The following is a 17152-nucleotide window of genomic DNA, read 5'->3' as shown; positions in this document are numbered from 1 at the left end:
CCACTTTACAGTAATTTATTATTTGTTTGATTGTGTTCCTTAAATGACCTCAAGATCAAAGACAATTTCTGCTTTCATTTTTGTAGCACTGGCACAGTCCTTACCAGAGAGTGATATTTCCTGAACTTACCTATGTTGTTCAGTTCAGTTCAGTTCAGTTGCTCAGTTGTGTCCGACTCTTTGCGGCCCCATGAATCGCAGCACGCCAGGCCTCCCTGTCCATCCCAGCTCCTGGAGTTCACTCAGACTCACGTCCAGCGAGTCAGTGATGCCATCCAGCCATCTCATCCTCTGTCATCCCCTTCTCCTCCTGCCCCCAATCCCTCCCAGCATCAGAGTCTTTTCCAATGAGTCAACTCTTCGCATGAGGTGGCCAAAGTACTGGAGTTTCAGCTTTAGCATCATTCCTTCCCAAGAAATCCCAGGGCTGATCTCCTTCAGAATGGACTGGTTGGATCTCCTTGCAGTCCAAGGGACTCTCAAGAGTCTTCTCCAACACCACAGTTCAAAAGCATCAATTCTTCAGCGCTCAGCTTTCTTCACAGTCCAACTCTCACATCTATACACGACCACAGGAAAAACCATAGCCTTGACTAGATGGACCTTTGTTGGCAAAGTAATATCTCTGCTCTTGAATATGCTATCTAGGTTGGTCATAACTTTCCTTCCAAGGAGTGAGCGTCTTTTAATTTCATGGCTACAAATACCATCTGCAGTGATTTTGGAGCCCAAAAAAATAATGTCTGACACTGTTTCCACTGTTTCCTCATCTATTTCCCATGAAGTGATGGGACTGGATTCCATGATCTTCGTTTTCTGAATGTTGAGCTTTAAGCCAACTTTTTCACTCTCCACTTTCATTTTCATGTGCAAATCTTAGAGGCTGGCTATCTTGCCTGACAAGTCCCCTGACTTTTGTCTTATCTTCCAGCTACAGATTGAAATGTTAATCTTCTCAATATAATCAAGTTTAATTATTGCAGTTTTGTTTCTGTGCCCAGAGGTGCAACTTGTGTGTTTTCAATAAGTCAAAGTAATAAATGAGCATAGTACAATTACAAGGTAGGTCATTTGATGGTTCTAGAAAGAGAAAATGCCCCCATCTTATCATTCCATATTCCAGGACCTCTACCCCAAATGGGTGGGGAATCCACAGGGAAAAGAGCCACCAGAGAAACTGAATGTGATCAGGGAAGTAATTCACAGGGAGTTTATTGGATATGCAATTGACCCTATTGCTTGTACATCAAGAGTCTTTCACATTAACTAATAAGATACATTCAGATATTCTCAAAATTGGTGAAATTTGATGGTATTAAATTTATTGAGTTATTTAAGAATTAGTGCCCCTAAGTCTTGGGGCTAGATTAGATGTTGGTGAATGAGAGGAATGGCCAGATTTCTGGCTTTGGCTGGTCGGACAGAGATGCCAGTAATCAAGAAAGAACACACCAGAGAAAGAGCAAATCATACTCATTCCCTAAACCAGGAGGGGGGTAAAAAAAAAAATGCAAGAAAATGGAATGGTTCTCTTGCTTTTAATATACATCCCTTCATTTGAGATGAAGTAGGAAATGGCAACCCAATCCAATGTTCTGGCCTGGAAAATTCCATAGACAGAGGAGTCTGGTGGGCTACGGTGCAGGGGGGTCACAAAGAGTCAGACATGACTGAGTGAATGAGCATTTCATTTGGGAATTACAGAAATCCACTGGAACTAATTTAAACACAAAATAGAACAGGGTCGGCTTTGGTAACCAAGTCTCTACCAAGGGTGGATGTAGATTTGGCCTTAGAGACAATTTTTAAACTGGGCGCCAACAGTCAAGATTGTATTTACTTATTTTTATTTAACTATAGTTGATTTACAATGTTGTGTTAGTTTCAGACTCTTTTCCATTATAGATTATTACAAGATATTGAATATAGTTCCATGCGCCAAGCAGTAAATCCTTGTTGTTTTTCTGTTTATATATAGGGGTGTGTATCTGTTAATCCCATACTCCTAATATATCCCTCTCCTTTGGTAATCAAAAGTTTCTTTTCTATGTCTGTGAGTCTATTGAGGTTTTGTAAGTAAGTTGGTTTGTATCATTATTTTAGATTTCACATATAAGTGATACATAAAATTTGTCATTCTCTTCTTGACTTACTTCACTTAGTATGATAATCTCCAGGTCTACCCATGTTGCTGCACATGACAGGATTTCATTCTTTTTTATGGCTAAGTAATATTCCCTTGTATATATGTAGCACATCTTTTTATCCATTTACTTGTTGATGGACATTTGGGTTGTTTCCATATCTTGGTTATTGTGAATACTGCTGCTGTGGACATTAATAACAATCAAGATTTTAGATATACTTTACATATAGTGACATGCAAGGATATTAGTTGTACAGCTCTGTGTAATTCACATGCCTATCAAGAAATAGAACATTACTATCATCCCAGAAATTTCTTTATATCCCTATTTTTTAAACAATCATAATTTTATTTGGTTGGATGCAAAATTGTCCATCAGAAATTAGTAATTGTGACATTTCAGATAAGCAAAACAAGACAAGTTTATTTTTAGTAGATCTGCCCTTCTTCTGGCTGAAGTGAGGGACATTAGAAAGTGATAGTTTACAGTGAACAATGCTGGATTTGTGATCTCTGAAAAAGATTTAGCACTGGGACCAGGGACCAGACTTGATCACTCAAGAGATTTTGTGTAGCAGTTTTATTAAAGTAAGAAAAGGGACAGAGAAAGCTTCTGACATAGACATCAGAAGGGGGATGGAGAGTGCCCCCCTCACTAGTCTAAGCAAGGGAGTTATATACTTTTTTAATTGGTTATTACAATAAATCAAAAGAATGTCTCAAGGTTGTAAAGATCTTACTAGACCCAATCCCACAATTTACATTTTAAGATAACATGATTAGTCAGAAGGTTTTAAAGAAGGAGAAACTGTCCTCAAGCAGGATACATTGTTGTCATATAACCCTTAGTACAGAGTTTAAACTGAGTTGTTTGTTGTGTAATCATCTGTTTTGGGCTTAAAGAAAAAAATGTTTTATGTGACTAAGACTAAGGAATGTAGAGGGGAAAAAAGACATTTGTCCTTTCCTCCTCCTTGAGAATTCCCGGCCCCTATCTCCTCTTTGAGAGCCCCAGACCCCTCTCCTCCTCAGGGACCCTGGACTTCTTATCAACCTGCCTAGTAATTGACTCTCTCAAAAGTGTAAATTAATGTCTAGAATAAAGAGGACTGGCTAAATTAAATATGTAGGTAAACATTACATGGTCATATACAAAGCTACAATCCTGTGATCTTTGAGTTTTTTACTCATTTATTTCTTACATATTGAAAAGACAAATGCATAGAGTAATAACTGCAAATATATGTAAATAAGAAAGTATAAATGCATAATTAGGCACAATTAGAACACAGCCATTCACATTAGATTGTTATGAATTTAAGATACTAATGGATAACCACTAAGGAAACAGCTAAAACTATCCAGGAAAAAGAGGAAAAAATAAAGTCTTACAAATACAAGTAAAAATAATAAAAGAAGGTATTGATGGAGTATCCCTCCTTTGACAACATCTGCCTCTGAAAAACATTTTATAAGAAAAGTATTTGTATCTACTATAATCACAGTAGCTAGAAACTCCTAGTCCAATGTTATGGACCAAGTGTTTTGCTTATTCTAGAACTTCACATAAATCAGGTTCTATGGTAGGCACTCTTTTATGATTGACTTCTTTAATTCATCATGTTTTTGAGATTTATCCATATTGTTGTGCTTATAAAAAATGTGGTTGAAAGTGTGTTCTTTTTGATTCCTTAGTATTATTCCATTGTATGAATATGGTACAATTTACTTATTTTCTTCTTGATGGACATTCAATTGTTTCCAGTTTTAACAATTATAATTAAATCTGCTATTTTGGGGGGCCATGTCCCATGGCTTACAGATCTTGGAGAGGAAATAGTGAGTCTTAACCACTGGATTGCCAGGGAATTCCCCTACAGCTGCTATTCTGTTTTGCTTATTTACTTTAAAAAAAATCTATTTTTAATTGGAAGATAATAACTTTACAACATTGTGTTGGTTTCTCCCATACTTCGATATGAATCAGCCTTAGGTATACATATGTTCCCTCTCTCTTGGACATCCCTACCACCTCCCACCCCACCCCTCTAGGTTGTCACAGAGCACCAGGCTGAGCTCCCTGTATTATATAGCAACTTCCCCTTAGCTATCTATTTTACATATGGTAATGTATATGCTTCAATGCTACTCTCCCAACTTGTCCCACCCTCTCCTGACCCACTGTGTCCATATGTCTGTTCACTGTGTCCGAGTCTCTGTTCCTGCCCTGTAAATAGGTTTAAAGATTCTGTTCTTGTTAAATATTTGTAGGGGCTCATGTTGTTAGTCCTCTTGAATAAATACTTAGAAATTCAGTTGTTACACACAGTATAGATATATGTTTACTTTTTAAAGGGACTGCGGAATAATTTTTAGAGGTCATATCATTTTACCAACTCCTACCAATAGGGCATGAAATTTGTGATTGCTTGTTCACAATTAGAAATACCAGTCTTATAAATTTAAGGTAGGCCAGGCTAAGCCATGATGCTTGGTCGATTAGGTGTATTAAGTGTATTTTCAGCTTGTAGTGTTTTCAACTTACCAAGAGTATATTGGTAAATAACCCCATTGTAAGTTGAGGAAGATCTGGACATTTCCACTTTGATTATTGTAATCCAAAAGTGTAATAGTTTCTCTGAAAAGAACACAAAATATGATATAATATTTCCTTTCCAAAATGCATTGTATAGAGGCAGCACATTGGAAAAATTCTAAATCTATAAAGAAAATACAGGTTCCAGATTTTCAACTGAGTATTTTATAGCATGACTGTATGCATATTGTAATTGGCCATGCATTGAAGAGAGAAAGAACAGTCGAGAAACACGTGGAGATGCTGTTGAGAAAGAAAGGCACTCCCAGCCCTAATCACCTCGCTGTTCACTGAGGCCATGCCCAAGGATTTTAAATTATATTTTTCTTTCTGGAAAGAATTAAAAGATTCCTTTAGGCATTCCAAAACAGTGAACTGAGCTAAATAGTAGAAAGTAAACCCAAGAACCTGCCTTCTCTTCTGGCTGAAATATAGTATTTTTCCTTTAAAATAATGTTGAAGGAAGGTGAACTTTTAAACCTGCAGATTTGCAGCTTAACACTGTAATTTATTTCTCTTGGCAACAGTTGGAATGCTCCTAGATTTATGTAGAGAAGAAAAATATAATTCCTCTATCTGAAATGGACAAAACTCTAGAAAGAAAAAAAAATTGAGGATTTTGACCTTCACCATTAAAAGAGGAAAATAGACTTTAGGAAATTAACATTCCAGTCCTCTTGAGTATTTTGGAAGGTAGTTAAAGAATAATATTTATATATTTACAATATTTAAAATTCACAGCCCAAATGTTACTGAATTAAAAGAATTTTATCAACTAATCGTAATAGATGGATGGATAGGTTTAGAATTTAATGAAGTATGAGAGAGATGAGAGCAATGTACGTATTGACTAACAGGAACTTGTGAGTTGGGAAGGGGGGCTATTAATTTTAATCAGCTTCATCTCTTTTAGGCTTGGTGCAAAAGCCAAAACAGAATTCCAAATTTCTCTCTTCTTCAGCAAATTTCTGATATGTGGCTTTGTTATTTGTTTAAAAATGAGGCTCAGATTCTATTTTATAAGAAATGTGGGAGTGCTTATTAATATGCAGGAAACATGCTGATAATAATAGGGGAAAAGACTCCTGAATTTGGACAAACATCAGCATGATGTTTACTGTGTTTCTAGAATTGAAACATGTGAAGGCCTAAAATGATCAGCTGGCACTGAAAGTTTGCTCTGTGGTCTCTGAGACTTTTCCTTCTTAAATTTAGTTGTTGGCATCTGATTACTGCTCCAGTGGTTTTGGCTCCCTAGAGTTTAAGATGAGGCGAGAATGCCAAAGAGCTGGTCAACTTCTTGGATTACACACACACAGAACAGCTAAATATAAACTTAGAGCAATGATATTCCTGACTCCTGAGTTCTCCCCTGTTAACACGGAGCTAGCTTCTCATTCAATTTGTGTATTTTTTTTTTTTTTTAATTTTGGGTATAATTGCTTTATAATGCTGTTAGGTTCTGCTGTACAACATCATGAATCAGCTATAAGTATAGATATATCCCATCCTTCTTGAACTTCCCTGCAATCTCTCCCCCTACCCACCCATCTAGGTCATCACAGAGCACTCAGCTGCGTACCTGAGCACCTTTCCACTAGCCATCTATTTTACATTGGTAGTATATACATATGTCACATCTAATCTCCCAACTCATGCCTTCATTCCCCAACCCTCTGTGTTTACATGTCCATTCTGTATGTCTGTGTCTCTATTCCAGCCTTGCAAATAGGTTCACTGATACAATTTTTCTAGATTTTACATATATGCACAAAAATATGATCTCTGTTTTTCTCTTTCTGACTTACTTCACTCTGTATGACTGACTCTAGCTCCACCCATGTCTCTACAAAATTTTGTTCCTTTTTACAGCTGGGTAGTATTCCACATCTTCTTTTTTTTTTTAATTTCTTTTTAATTAAAGGATAAATTCTTTACAGAATCTTGATGTTTTCAGTCAAACCTCAACATAAATAAGCCCTAGGTATACATATATCCCCTCCCTTTTGAACCTCCCTCCCATCTCCCTCCCCATCCCACCCCTCTAGGTTTACAGAGCCCCTGTTTGAGATTCCTGAGTCATACAGCAAATTCCCGTTGGCTATCTATTTTACATATGGTAATGAAAGTTTCCATGTTACTCTTTCCATACATATCACCATCTCCTCCCCTCTGCCCATGTCTATAAGTCTATTCTCTATGTCTGTTTCTCTATTGCTGCCCTGTAAATAAATTCTTCAGTACCATTTTTCTATATTCCGTATATGTGCATTAGAATAAGACATTTATCTTTCTCTTTTTGACTCACTTCACTTTGTATAATAGGTTCTAGGTTCATCCACCTCATCAGAACTGACACAAACACATTCCTTTTTATGGCTGAGTAATATTCCATTGTGTATATGTACCACTTCTTCTTTATCCATTCATCTGTGTTTTATTTTTAATTTATTTAATTTTTATTGAATTATAATTGCTTTAGAAATTTGCTGTTTTCTGTCAAAACTCAACATGAATCAGCCAATGGCTCTCGGTTGATACAGAGCCCCTGTTTGAGTTTCCTGAGCCATATAGCAAATTAACATTGGCTGTCTATTTTACATATGGTAGTGTAAGTTTCCATGTTACTTTTTCTATAAATCATCCTCTCCTCCCCTCTCTCCATATCCAAAAGTCTATTCTCTAAGACTGTTTCTCCACTGTTGCCCTGTAAATAAATTCTTCAGTACCATTTTTCTAGATTTCATATATATGTGTTAGAATACGTATTTATCTTTCTCTTTCTGATTCACTTGACTCTGTGCAATAGGTTCTAGGTTCATTCACTTCATTAGAACTGACTCAAATGCATGACTTTTTATGGCTAAGTACTATTCCTTTGTGTATATATACCACACTTCTTTATCCACTCATCTGTCGATGGACATCTAGGTTGCTTCCATGTTCTAGCTGTTGTAAATAGTGCTGCAATGAGCAATGGGATACATGTGCATTTTTCAATTTTGGCTTCTTCAAGGTATATGCCTATGAGTGGGAATGCTGTGTCATATGGTGCTTTTATTCCTAGTTTTTTAAGGAGTCTCCATACCATTTTCCATAGTGGCTGCATCGATTTATATTCCCACCAACAGTGCAAGAGTGTTCCCTTTTTTCACACCCTTTCCAGCATTTATGGTTTGTAGACTTTTTGATGAGGGCCATTCTGAAAGGTGTGAGGTGATGTCTCATTGTAGTTTTGATTTGCATGTCTTTAATAATGAGCGATGTTGAGGATCTTTTCATGTGTTTGTTAGCCATCTGTATGTCTTCTTTGGAGAAATATATGTTTAGGTCTTTTTCACACTTTTTGATTGGGTTGTTTGTTTTCCTGATATTGAGTTGTATGAGCTGCTTGTATATTTTGGAAATTAATTCTTTGTCAGTTGTTTAATTTGCTACTATTTTCTCTAATTCAGAATTTTCTCTAATTCTTTTTACCTTACTTATAGTTTCCTATGCTGTGCAAAAGCTTTTAAGTTTAATTAGATTCCACTTGTTTTACTTTTGTTTTTATTTCTGTTACACTAGGAGGTGGGTCATAGAGGATCTTGCTTTGATTTATGCCGAGTGTTCTGCCTATGTTTTCCATTAAGAATTTTATAGATTCTGGTTTTACATTTAGGTCTTTAATCCATTTTGAGTTTATCTTTGTGTATGGTGTTAGGAAGCGTTCTCATTTCATTCTTTTACATGTAGCTGTCCAGTTTTCCCAGCACCATTTATTGAAGAGGCTGATATTTGCCCCATTGTATAGTCTTGCCTCCTTTGTCAAAAAGGAGGTACACATAGGTGCATGGGTTTATTTATGGGCTTTCTATCTTGTTCCATTGGTCTATATTTCTGTTTTTGTGGCAGTACCATACTATCTGGATGACTGTAGCTTTGTAGTATAATCTGAAGTCAGAAAGGTTGATTCCTCCAGTGCCTTTCTTCTTTCTTGAGACTGCTTTGGCTATTCGGGGTCTTTCATGTTTCCATATGAATTGTGAAATTTTTTGTTCTTGTTCTGTGATAAATGCCATTGGTAATTTGATAAGGATTGCATTAAATCTGTAGATTGCATTTGGTAGTATAGTCATTTTCACAATATTGATTCATCCTACCCAGGAACATGGAATATCTCTCCATGAGTTCATGTCATCTTTGATTTCTTTCATTACTGTCTTATAATTTTCTGTATACAGTTCTTTCATCTCCTTAGGTACATTTATTCCTAGGTATTTAATTATTTTTGTCGCAATGGTGAATGGGATTGATTCCTTAATTGCTCTGATTTTTCATTGTTATATAGAAATGCAAGTGATTTCTGTGCATTGATTTTGTATCCTGCAACTTTGCTAATTCACTGATTAGATCTAGTAATTTTCTGATACTATTTAGGGTCCCATCACTTCATGGCAAATAGATGGGGAAACAGTGGAAACAGTGTCAGACTTTATTTTGGGGGGCTCCAAAATCACTGCAGATGGTGACTACAGCCATGAAATTAGAAGATGCTTACTCCTTGGAAGGAAAGTTATGACCAACCTAGACAACATATTAAAAAGCAGAGACATTACTTTGTCAACAAAGATCTTTCTAGTCAAGGCTACGGTTTTTCCAGTAGTCACATATGGATGTGAGAGTTGGACTATAAAGAAAGCTGAGCACCAAAGAATTGATGCCTTTGAACTGTGGTGTTGGAGAAGACTCTTGAGAGTCCCTTGGAGACTCTTGGATCTCTTGCAAGGAGATCCAACCAGTCCATCCTAAAGGAGATAAGTCCTGGGTGTTCCTTGGAAGGACTGATGTTGAAGCTGAAACTCAAATACTTTGGCCACCTCATGCTAGAGCTGACTTATTGGAAAAGAACCTGATAGTGGGAAAAATAGAGGGCAGGAGGAGAAGGGGACGATAGAGAATGAGATGGTTGGATGGCATCACTAACTCAATGGACATGAGTTTGAGTAAAGTCCGGGAGTTGGTGATGGACAGGGAGGCCTGGTGTGCTGTGGTTCATGGTGTCGCAAAGAGTCGGATATGACTGAGCGACTGAACTGAACTGAACTAAATTGTCTATTCAGTGTTTTTCTTGTTTCTTGAAGTAGGATTGTATTGCTATAAATTTCCCTCTTAGAACTGTTTTTATTGCACCCCATAAATTTTGAGTTATCATGTTTTTATTGTCATTTGTTTCTAGAAATTTTTTGTTTCCCTTTTAATTTCTTCAGTAACCTGTTGGTTATTTAGAAACGTGTTGTTTAATCTCCATGTGTTTGTGTTTCTTACAGTTTTTTTTTTTTTCTTTCTTGTAATTAATATCTAGTCTTATAGCTTTGTGTTCGGAGAAGATGCTTGATATGATTTCAATTTTCTTAAATTGATTCAAGTTTGATTTGTGACTCAAGATGTGGTATATCCTGGAGAATGTTCCATGGTGCATGTGAGAATAAGGTGTATTCTTCTGCATTTGAATGGAATACCCTGAAGATATCAATGAGATCCATCTAATCTAATGTATCATTTAAGACTTGTGCTTCCTTATTAACCTTCTGTTTTGATGATCTCTCCATTGGTGTGAGTGGGGTGTTAAATTCTCCCACTATTATTATGTTACTGTCAATTTCTCCTTTTATGTCTGTTAGTGTTTGCCTTATGTATTGAGGTGCTCCTTTGTTGGGTGCATAAATATTTACAACTGTTATGTCTTCCTCTTGGATTGATCCCTTGATCATTATGTAGTGTCCTTCCTTATATCTTGTAATCCTTATTTTAAGGTCTATTTTGTCTGATATGAGGATTGCTACTCCAGCTTTCTTTTGCATCCCCTTTGCATGGAATATATTTTTCCATCCTCTCACTTTCAGTCTATATGTGTCTTGAGGTCTGGAGTGGGTTTCTTGTAGACAGCATATATATGGGTCTTGTTTTTGTATCCATTCAGCCAGTCTATGTCTTTTAGTTGGAGTATTTAATCCATTTGCATTTAAAGTAATTATTGATATATATTTTCCTATTGCATTTTCTAATTGTTTGGGGCTGATTTTGTACATCTTTTTTCTTCTGTTGTATTTCTTGACTATATAAGTCTGTTTAACATTTGTTGTAAAGCTGGCTTGGTGGTAATGAATTCTCTAAACTTTTGCTTGTCTGAAAAGCTTTTCATTTCTCTATCAATTTTTTTTTTTTTTAGTTTAAACATAGATTTTATTTTATTTTTTTTACAATCATTTTTATTTTTGTTTAACCATTTATCATTTATTATTATTATTTTTTTACTTTACAATATTGTATTGGTTTTGCCATACATCAACATGAATCCGCCACGGGTGTACACTTGTTCCCCATCCTGAACCCCTCTTCCACTTCCCTCCCTGTACCATCCTTTGTAGGCACAGTAATCTTGGTTGTAGATTTTTCCCTTTCAATACTTTAAATATATCCTGCCATTCCCTTCTGGCCTGAAGAGTTTCTGCTGAAAGATCAGGTGTTAAGTATATGGGGTTTTCCTTGTATGTTATTTGTTGCTTCTCCCTTGCTGCTTTTAATCTTCTTTCTTTTTGTTTAGTTTTTGTTAGTTTGATTAATATGTGTCTTGGCGTGTTTCTCCTTGGGTTTATCCTGTATGGGACTCTTTGTGCCTCTTGGACTTGATTGACTCTCTCCTTTTCCATGTTGGGGAAATTTTCAACTATAATCTCTTCAAAAATTTTCTGATACTCTATCTTTTTCTCTTCTTCTTTTGGGACCCCTATAATTTGAATGTTGGTGTGTTTGATATGGTCCCAGAGGTCTCTGAGGCTGTCCTCAGGTCTTTTCATTCTTTTTACTTTATTCTGCTCTTCAGAAGTTATTTCCACCATTTTATCTTACAGCTCACTGATTCGTTCTTCTGTTTAAGATATTCTTCTTTCATTCCTTCTAAAGTATTTTTAATTTCAGTAATTGTGTTGTCTCTTTATGCTTATACTTTAGTTCTTCTAGGTCTTTGTTAATATATTCTTGCATTTTCTCCATTTTGTTTTCAAGGTTTTTGATCATCTTTGCCATCATTATTCTGAATTCTTTTTCAGGTAATTTTCCTATTTCCTTTTTATTTATTTGGACTTCTGTGTTTCTATTTGTTACTTCATTTGTGCAGTATTTCTCTGCCTTTTCATTTTTTTTTAAGTCACTGTGTCTGAGGTCTCCTTTCCCCAAACTTCAAGGAAATTGAATTCTTTCCTTGAAGAAGGTTGGATTCTTTCTTCCTTTTGCTTCTCCCCTCCTAAGGTTGGTCCAGTGATTTGTATGAGCTTTGTCTAGGGTGAGATTTGTGCTGAGTTTTTGTTTGTTTGTTTTTCCTCTGATGGGCAAGGCTGAGTGAGGTTGTACTCCTGTCTGCTGATGATTGGGTTTGTATTTTTGTTTTGTATGTTGTTTAGATGAAGCATCCTGCACAGGGTGCTATTGGTGGTTGGGTGATGCCAGGTCTTATGTTCAAGGGGTTTTCTTGGTCTGAGTTCTCACTACTTGATACTCCCTAGGGTTAGTTCTCTGGTCTAGTGCTGCCACTCCAAAGACTCATTGTTTGATCTCTGGTCAGGAATGATGATTTCACAAGTGGTTTGTTATGGCGTTAAGGGAGAGTAAAACAAATATCCAAAAACGAGCAACCAAAAATGAACCTCAGACAAATGGCAGTTACAAAATCAGGCAAATAATAATTAAAATAATGAAATATACACATATACATATACACCTATGAGCAAAGTGAAAACAATCTAACAAAAATATAGTAGATTGATTTGTGAACAAAGGAAATAAAAAAATTACATTTACCAGTTAAGAACAAAACTAACATAAGCAAAAACTGGAAAACAAAACTAAAGCAAGGTGCCAACTGGGGAATAAAGCAATGAAAACAAAACTAACAAATATGTTGAGAGGAAAGGAAAGAAAGACAGAATAGATATGCAAAGTTACATAGAGATAGATGAAGAAGATTTATATACATTAAAGATTAACTGCAAGGGGAAAAGAACAGTAGGAAAGGCAAATGAAAAAATAAATGTAGAAAAAATATAATAGGTTTAAAAAAGTTTAAAATTATAAAAAAGAGAAAAGAGAAAAAAATGGAAGAAGACAGACAAAAGGGGAAAAAAAGGAAAGCTCCACAGAATTGCAAAAGCCCAATGTAGAGGAAGAGGTTTATAACAACAGTAGAAACTATGACTGAATATACACATATGCATATACACCCATAAGCAAGATCAAAGAAGTCCAGCAAAAATTAAGTACAATAGATTAACCTGGCAAACAAAGGAAACCAAAGATTATATGTACAAGAACAGAGCTAATTAAAGCACCAACTGGAAAACAAAACTAAAGCAAGGTGCCCACTGCAGAATAAAGCAATGAAAATAAAATGAACAAATATGTTGAGAGGAAAGGAGAGAAAGAAAAGAAAAGAAAGAATATATATGCAAAGTTAAATAGAGGTAGATTAAGAAGATTTATATATGTTAAAGATTAACTGCAAGGGGAAAAGAACAGTAGGAAAAGCAAACAAAGGAATAAATGTAGGAAAAATAATAATAGGTATAAAAAATTAAAAATTAAATTTAAAAAGAGAAAAAAAAAAAAAGAGGAAAACTTCACAGAACTGCAAAAGCCCAGTGTAGAGGCAGAGGTTTATGACAACAATAAAGAATGTGACTGAGGAAAAAGAAAAAAATGCTCAAAAACTGAATTGGATTTCTTAGTGCTAATAAAATTGACAACTACAATGGGGGATGGGGGGAAGAAAAAAAAAGAAAAAAAAATCCAAAATAATCTACAGAACAAGTCAAAAAATAAGAATAATTGATGTTTTTCATGAGTCACTGCTGTCAGCGTCCTTTTCCCACGCTGGAAATCACAGTCCCCCTTACCTCTCCCCATGATGCCATCCAACACTGTACTGATCTCTGGCCCTGCTGTGGGGGCTCCTCAGATTCTAATCTGGTCCTTCTCCTGTGTGTTCTTGCCTCCAATGTCCACAGCTATCAGAGCTAGTGTGTTTTCTTATGTGGGAGTTCTCAATGGCCTTTTATATATTCCATAGACACAGAGTCTTCTTAGTTGATCGTGTGGATTTAATCTGCAGCTTCTACAGCTTCTGGGAAGGTTTTGAATCTTCTTCCTTAGCCACACTGCCCCTGGGTTTCAATTGTGGTTTTATTTCCACCTCTACATGTGGGTTGTCCACTGGGGTTTAGCTCCTGAGGCTGCCCTGGAGGGCTTGGGTTTGCCCCTGTGAGGGCCAGGTGTGGAGGTGGTACAGCTGCTGGTTTGCAGGGGTTCTGGCAGCACCAGGTACTCAGGGATTTGGCAGCTAGGGCAGCAGGAAATATAGTGCTCTAGAAGGGTATGGCAACCAGTCTTGGCCAATACGCTCCAGTATTCTTGCCTGGAGATCCCCTTCTCTGACAGAGAAGCCTGGCAGGCCACGGTCTACAGGGTCTCAAAGAGTCGGACAGGACTGAAGCGATTCTGTGTGCATAAATACAAGACCTTTTTTTTTTTTTTTTCCCCCTGTGGCAGCTCTGCCCCAGTGAGAGTTGAGTGTGAAGGTGGTGCAGCTGCTTGCCTTGCAGGGACCCTGGAGGTGCCAAGTGTTCAGGGTCACAGACTGCCTCCGTGGCAGGAGTTATGGCCCTATCAGAGTCTTTTTTCAAGCCTCCTGTAGCTGACGATCAGAAGGCCTCTTTGGCGAGTCTTTCTCTGTAACTCTGCCTGCTCAGGCACTTAGAGGGCTCTCTTGGCTGGGAGCCCTTCCCTCCCTTCTCTGTTGTTCCCCACATCAGACACATAGAGGGCCCCCCCCTGACTGGGGTCCTACTCTGTAGATCAGTGCATCAGGCACTTAAAGTGGCACCCTGGGTGGGGTCCTACTCTGTAGTTGAGTGCCTTAGGCGCTTGATGGGCCAGCCTCTCTATTGTTCAGCTGCCTATGCTGGCCTGTGGAGAGAGAGGCTATGGTGATGGCTCCACCTCTTAGGTGTGACTCAGCAGTATCACATTGCTTCCATGGCTGCCTGGCTCTCCTCCACAGGCGATTTCCCACCAGGATCTCCTCCCTCACCTCCTCTCGTTCTGTCTCTCCACAGTCAACAGCAGCCATCGCACTGGGATTGCTCCACAATCCCTAAACTCCAGCTCCCAGCCACTGCCCCTTCCAGGAGACCTGGTTCCTGCCCAGCATATGTATGGCTGTGGCAAGTACAGTCTGATTCTCATTCCATTTAGGCTGCCACAGATTAGCTGTTTCACCCTCAGCCTTAAATATTTCTCCTCTGACTCGACAATTGCCCTGCTGTGGGGATCAGCTCAAGCCCAATTCTCTGATTGGTTCGTGGTGAGATAACAGGGTAGTTAAAATGATCATTCCTTAGGTACCAATAGGTCTGGGGGCTCATGATCATCAAATAGTTAATTTCTTGCATTTGGTGGGAGTTTTAGCATCTGTAAAACAACTTGGGAAATGTGCCTCAGCTACTGTTATGTAGGTACTTCAGAGGAGCTACAGTGGAAGATATGGGGGAGGGCCTTGTCCCTAGAAGATGAGGCACACATGCTCTATAATTCTTGCATGGCCCGGGGGTTGTTCAGCTACAGATACTGACAGACTTCAAAATTAGGCACTCATACGAGTGCAACCCAGAATTTAGGGACGTCCAAAGCACCCCATGAAGCAGCCTTTGACTCATGGGGGACAGAAGCCCACCGACAAATGCTTTTTATTTTCTTCTCTCAGGCAGAGGATGGAGAGAGGCATGTGATAAGCTTTCTCAGCTGTTTGATGGGATCAGGAAGTCAGATGTCCCTCAGAGTAGAAGTGAAGTGAAGTGGTTGCTCAGTTGTGTCCGACTCTTGTGACCCCATGGGCTGTAGCCTACCACGCTCCTCTGTCCATGGGATTTTCCAGGCAAGAGTATTGGAGTGGGTTGCCATTTCCTTCTCCAGAGGATCTTCCCAACCCAGGGACTGAACCTGGGTCTCCCGCATTGTAGGCAGACGCTTTACCATCTGAGCCACCAGGGAAGTCCTAAGGCTGATCACATAACATAGGCTTGTGCTGGCTTTCTTGGTCCCTATCCCTCATGCCTGTTCCTTGAATGAACCACTCATGTGCCAGCTTCTATTGCAGAGTGGACTCTGGAAAAGCCTGTGCTAAAGGAGGGACTTCTCAATCTAAATCTGCATACCCTTTAAGATATCACATTTTTCCCTGGAGTCATTACCATATTTAAAAAAAATGTGACTATGTATGGACAAGTCTCTCTCTCATTTAAAAGCAAAGGTCATTTTTTTTATTCATTATTATCTCCCCAGAACTCAATAAAAAGTGTTGAATGAATACAATGTTAAAACTTTTCTCTAAACCCCAAACTTCTGTGGGTGATCAAAAGCCACATAACTCTATCTGACTTTTGTTGGAGGTGGGGTTTAGTGAGAAAGATCTAGGGGTTTTGTTTTGTTTTTTTTCAGTATTCTCTGATTTTTCTCATTATGAGGTGATTAAAAAGCACATTTGACACTAGTTGGGATAAAACAAAATTTTATTCATCCTCTCAGCAGATTTATAATTTCTAACCTAATTTCTTCTTCCCAACTTGGTGCGTTTCAAATAAAACACTTCATCCCAGGTTCAGGGTTTCCATAACTGCAGATGATCTGCCCTGTGTCCCAAATTAAGCCAAGGGTTGGCTCTCTGACTTCCTTTGTAACTCTTGCCAGAGGCCTCTTTGAAGATGAGTCGAAGCCAGCATAATTTTAAAACAGTGGAAATGTACTGAGTACCACTGTGCTTTTTACAATGATATACATAGTCCTACAAAAGGGGGAATTATCAGCCATGTTTGACAGTTGAAGAGAATGAGGCTCAGAGAGATTAAGTGAACCACCTGAGTTCACACTGCTAATAAGTGGTCTTCTTCCATAGCCTTTGCTGTTAACTGTTACATTTAAGAGCTGCTTCAATCCGCTAAATTTCAGTTTCTTCTGAGCGAACAGTGGGGTTTTTCTGGCCCTGTGCCATCAACGTTAATCCTTCAGGGCAGCTGAGAAGTATCTTAATCAAGGCCTCTGACCTTGTCATTCATTCTTTTTCTTAGTGTTCAGTTAACTGCAGGCACCCTAAGGAATGGGAATGGAATGACTTCAGACTTCACAGGAGGAGGACTGGCAGAGAAACTTCCCCCAAGACCTCACAGGAATGAGGGTAATGCTTTTTCATATTAATTTTTTTTTTTCAGTCTCACCTCTCTCTCTTTTTTTCCTCTCTCTTCCCCACACTCTTTCTCTCTCCCCGTCTGCCTGCCTGCATATTTCCTTCACTTTGGGTGGGAGCGAGGGTGACGAATCAGAAC

The 17152-nt window shown here is 38.0% G+C and overlaps 1 long non-coding RNA gene across 1 annotated transcript in view; it reads left to right on the top strand.

Annotated features, from left to right (window-relative positions):
- Positions 1–16278: 16278 nt before the first annotated feature.
- Positions 16279–17152, top strand: part of LOC147369594 (uncharacterized) — a 52616-nt gene continuing 51742 nt past the window's right edge. The window contains exon 1 of the long non-coding RNA XR_015168553.1: positions 16279–17004. This is a non-coding gene — a long non-coding RNA (uncharacterized LOC147369594). The remainder of the gene's footprint in view (positions 17005–17152) is intronic.

The sequence above is a fragment of the Bos grunniens genome, chromosome 7, assembly GCF_055505025.1.
Source record: "Bos grunniens cultivar Pamir isolate PY7600 chromosome 7, Bosgru_T2T1.0, whole genome shotgun sequence".
NCBI classification, from domain to species: domain Eukaryota; kingdom Metazoa; phylum Chordata; class Mammalia; order Artiodactyla; family Bovidae; genus Bos; species Bos grunniens.
This window is presented reverse-complemented; position numbering and strand designations above follow the sequence as displayed.